This window comes from Mobula birostris (genome assembly GCF_030028105.1).
Source record: "Mobula birostris isolate sMobBir1 chromosome 11 unlocalized genomic scaffold, sMobBir1.hap1 SUPER_11_unloc_2, whole genome shotgun sequence".
NCBI lineage: Eukaryota > Metazoa > Chordata > Chondrichthyes > Myliobatiformes > Myliobatidae > Mobula > Mobula birostris.
Window position 1 is genome coordinate 325993 of NW_027274038.1, and position 4979 is coordinate 330971.

General features: G+C 58.2%; 1 non-coding gene and 1 pseudogene across 1 annotated transcript; both read right to left on the minus strand.

Moving 5' to 3' along the window:
* Nucleotides 1–1546: 1546 nt before the first annotated feature.
* LOC140192181 (U2 spliceosomal RNA) lies at nucleotides 1547–1737 on the minus strand. Its single transcript, XR_011884135.1, has one exon. It is a non-coding gene; the product is annotated as a U2 spliceosomal RNA (small nuclear RNA).
* Nucleotides 1738–4800: 3063 nt separating this feature from the next.
* LOC140192185 (U2 spliceosomal RNA) lies at nucleotides 4801–4979 on the minus strand (annotated as a pseudogene; the record flags this gene model as incomplete).

The following is a 4979-nucleotide window of genomic DNA, read 5'->3' on the forward strand; positions in this document are numbered from 1 at the left end:
GGGATCTGCCAAGCTGTACAGAGGGCAGTAAAGGGAGAAGGGCCGAGGCCCTTCATTATGCCTCTGTGCTGACGCCTGAGCAGACTGACTGGTTTTGCAGCGGGGTGGGTGCACGGATGTAGAAACAGGAGGGAGGGCACGGCAGGAGGGAAATGTGTCGCGGGCTGACGGCGGCCCTGTGCCCCACTGCTCTGCAGGTGCGTTTTTGGCCGGCATGGCTCAGTGGTGGAGTGGGTGGGCGCGTGTGCGCGCCGTGGAAGGAAAGGGGTACTGATTATGCCTTGGTTGTGAAACAGGAAACGGATCGGCGAAATGCCTGCCGGAGGGAGGCACAGTGCCGTGCGTGAAGCAGGGGCACGTGGACGGATGTGGCAATTGTGGAGACGTGCGCCAAAGCTGGACGCCGAGTAGGTAGGTGTAAGCATGAGACGTTTGAGTGATCTTGGGGTTTGGGACGTGATTCTGAGCGAGGCTAGAGATGCACTGCACTGCCGATGTATATTGGGGAGGTCTGAGTGGGTGGAGTGGGGGGTTGTGCCTCTGCCTTACCTTGAACGGTGGGCGGGGCTTTGGGCCTGGGGCAGGCAGACGCATCAGAGGAGGCCAGGAGGCCAGGCCAGGCCAGGGCAGGGCAGGTAGGCAGAGTTTTGCTGATGCTATGGCTAGGTGGTGATGCTTGTAGCTGGTCTGTCTGTCTGGGCAGGAGAGCAGCAGTCTTGGCAGTCTGGTGCAGGCGGGGAGGATGCAGGGTGCAGGAGCACCGGGCCCTGTTGTGCCGGCGGCGGCGGCGCCCCGTTGCTCTGTAGCCGGGCTCCATCGGATGCCTCCCTCCCTTCCTTCCTTCCTCCCTCCCGTCCGCGTGCCCTGGCTGCTGGCACACTTGAACGAGCCTGCCTGTCCGACAGGCTGGCTGGCTGCTGGTGAAATTGCAGCAGAGCCAGTGACTCGATATCGTTCGTTCCTTCCTTCCTTCCTTCCTTCCTTCCTTCCTTCCTTCCTTCCTTCGCCCGCCCGTCCATCCGTCCGTCCGTCCGTCCGTCGCGTCCTCCGTTGGCTTCAAGGAGCAGCTGAGAAGCCTGAGCCTGAGAAGTGGAGCGAGTGTGGCGGGACAGAAAAGGTCTTTCGGCCTGCTCCACTTCACTCTGCTTCTGTGCTTGGTGCAGGCAGCAGCCGAGTGAGCAGGCATCAGAATGAGTGCGCCGGTTGAGCAGTTTGCTTCAGGAATGAATGCCAAGGGGCATCTCTCATGAAGTTGCTGCCTTGCCTGCAGCACCTGATCTGGTTGCAGCCCGGATGTGCACTTGATCTTAGCCAAACGGCCCAGATATGATGCCCGTGCTGTTGTTGAGTTGTCTGCACATTGCGTGAGTGAGTGAGTGAGTGAGCTGTATCGACAGACAGACACAGACACAGGAGAGGTGTAGAGCAAGCAGCTCTCCTCTCTCTCCATGTGCGTGCATGCTTGTCTGTGCTGCTGTGCCGCCGCCGCCGCCTGATGGAGCTTTCGTCGTTTTTCTTTTCTTTGCTACTTTGAAATTCCCCAGAAGGGGAGTGCACCGTTCCCAGAGGCACTGCAATACCGGGTCGATGCGTGGAGTGGACGGAGCAAGCCCCTATTCCATCTCCCTGTTCCAAAAATCAATTTAATATATGGTCCCCAGATAAGGGACGTATCAGATATTAAACTGATAAGAACAGATACTACACTTGATCTTAGCCAAAAGGCCGAGAAGCGATGCAGGCGGCCTCTTGAGTCGGCTACATCCTGCCTAGCCTCTGGTGTTTAGATTGAAGCAGGAGGCCTGGCAAAGACCTTGCTGCCCTGGCCCGCTGGCAGCTCTCCCCTAGGTTGTCTGGGATCGGTGGGTGTGCTGGACAGCTGTTGCCTACCTGGTCCGTCCTGAGTGCAACTTGTCAGAGGCTATGTAAAGCTGCCAGTGATCCACCAATCATCTGGGAGTGGGGCCGTACCTACGGGCGCCTACGTCACTGGCACACTGCCTACGTCAAGGCTGCCGGCTTCCTCGGCTGGCTCCCAGGTCGGTCTCAGAGGCTGGCTCAACTTGCACTGCTCTCCTGGTCGTGGGAGGCTGGTCACGCTGTCCTGTCTGCACAAAAGTCTGCAGGGGGAGTGGGAGCAGGCCGCTCGGCCCTTCAAGGGCGTCCCTGCACTCGGCAAAGAGAGCGCGCCTCTCGGCTTTGCGTGCCCCAGCTGGCTGGCGCATCCAGCTGAACGGTCTCCTTCGGAGGCTCTGCCCTCTCCGGGAGGGAGCGAGCGGATGGGACTGCACCGGGCGACAAAGGCAGAGGCCACGTGCGCCGCTCAAGACCGGTTACGAGGTTTGTGGACGTGGCCAAAGTCCGCGGGCAGAAAAGCCTCCTGGCAAGCTTGGGAATAGGAAGATGTCAGCTACAGGTGTGCCTGAGGAGAAACAATGGGTGTGCTCTCCAAGCCGAAGGCTGAAGTGCAGCCATTCACACCTCTGTGCCTTTATTTTGATGTGTGTGGAATTACAATTGTTGAGTGGCTTGAGTTTGTTTCATCTCACAGAAGCTGTAGACTTTGCGTCTGCACAGGCTATCATTGGACACAGTGGTGTCTTCTCCCCTGCTCCCCCACCACCTTTTTTTACCAGGGTGGATGGGGGTGGGTGGGTGTGTGTGTGTGTCTGTCTGTCTCTCTGTGTCTGTCTCTGTCTCTCTCACCCACCGACACAAACACACATGGAATGCTGAGGGATCTGGCAGGGTCGGTCTGTCTCTCTCTCTCACTCACTCAATCTCACACACACACAGAGTCACAGACACACGTGCACACGGGGGTGTGTGGGGGTGGGTGTGTGTGTGTGTTTGTGTGTGTGTGTGTGTCTGTCTCTCTGTGTCTGTCTCTGTCTCTGTCTCTCTCACCCACCGACACAAACACACATGGAATGCTGAGGGATCTGGCAGGGTCTGTCTCTCTCTCTCACTCAATCTCACACACACACAGAGTCACAGACACACGTGCACACGGGGGTGTGTGGAGGTGGGTGGGTGTGTGTGTGTGTGTGTGTGTGTGTCTGTCTGTCTCTCTGTCTCTGTCTCTGTCTCTCTCACCCACCGACACAAACACACATGGAATGCTGAGGGATCTGGCAGGGTCTGTCTCTCTCTCTCTCACTCACTCACTCACTCACTCACTCACTCACTCACTCACTCAATCTCTCTCTCTCACACACACACACACACACACAGAGTCACAGACACACGTGCACACGGAGTGCTGAGGGATCTGCCAAGCTGTACAGAGGGCAGTAAAGGGAGAAGGGCCGAGGCCCTTCATTATGCCTCTGTGCTGACGCCTGAGCAGACTGACTGGTTTTGCAGCGGGGTGGGTGCACGGATGTAGAAACAGGAGGGAGGGCACGGCAGGAGGGAAATGTGTCGCGGGCTGACGGCGGCCCTGTGCCCCACTGCTCTGCAGGTGCGTTTTTGGCCGGCATGGCTCAGTGGTGGAGTGGGTGGGCGCGTGTGCGCGCCGTGGAAGGAAAGGGGTACTGATTATGCCTTGGTTGTGAAACAGGAAACGGATCGGCGAAATGCCTGCCGGAGGGAGGCACAGTGCCGTGCGTGAAGCAGGGGCACGTGGACGGATGTGGCAATTGTGGAGACGTGCGCCAAAGCTGGACGCCGAGTAGGTAGGTGTAAGCATGAGACGTTTGAGTGATCTTGGGGTTTGGGACGTGATTCTGAGCGAGGCTAGAGATGCACTGCACTGCCGATGTATATTGGGGAGGTCTGAGTGGGTGGAGTGGGGGGTTGTGCCTCTGCCTTACCTTGAACGGTGGGCGGGGCTTTGGGCCTGGGGCAGGCAGACGCATCAGAGGAGGCCAGGAGGCCAGGCCAGGCCAGGGCAGGGCAGGTAGGCAGAGTTTTGCTGATGCTATGGCTAGGTGGTGATGCTTGTAGCTGGTCTGTCTGTCTGGGCAGGAGAGCAGCAGTCTTGGCAGTCTGGTGCAGGCGGGGAGGATGCAGGGTGCAGGAGCACCGGGCCCTGTTGTGCCGGCGGCGGCGGCGCCCCGTTGCTCTGTAGCCGGGCTCCATCGGATGCCTCCCTCCCTTCCTTCCTTCCTCCCTCCCGTCCGCGTGCCCTGGCTGCTGGCACACTTGAACGAGCCTGCCTGTCCGACAGGCTGGCTGGCTGCTGGTGAAATTGCAGCAGAGCCAGTGACTCGATATCGTTCGTTCCTTCCTTCCTTCCTTCCTTCCTTCCTTCGCCCGCCCGTCCATCCGTCCGTCCGTCCGTCCGTCCGTCGCGTCCTCCGTTGGCTTCAAGGAGCAGCTGAGAAGCCTGAGCCTGAGAAGTGGAGCGAGTGTGGCGGGACAGAAAAGGTCTTTCGGCCTGCTCCACTTCACTCTGCTTCTGTGCTTGGTGCAGGCAGCAGCCGAGTGAGCAGGCATCAGAATGAGTGCGCCGGTTGAGCAGTTTGCTTCAGGAATGAATGCCAAGGGGCATCTCTCATGAAGTTGCTGCCTTGCCTGCAGCACCTGATCTGGTTGCAGCCCGGATGTGCACTTGATCTTAGCCAAACGGCCCAGATATGATGCCCGTGCTGTTGTTGAGTTGTCTGCACATTGCGTGAGTGAGTGAGTGAGTGAGCTGTATCGACAGACAGACACAGACACAGGAGAGGTGTAGAGCAAGCAGCTCTCCTCTCTCTCCATGTGCGTGCATGCTTGTCTGTGCTGCTGTGCCGCCGCCGCCGCCTGATGGAGCTTTCGTCGTTTTTCTTTTCTTTGCTACTTTGAAATTCCCCAGAAGGGGAGTGCACCGTTCCCAGAGGCACTGCAATACCGGGTCGATGCGTGGAGTGGACGGAGCAAGCCCCTATTCCATCTCCCTGTTCCAAAAATCAATTTAATATATGGTCCCCAGATAAGGGACGTATCAGATATTAAACTGATAAGAACAGATACTACACTTGATCTTAGCCAAAAGG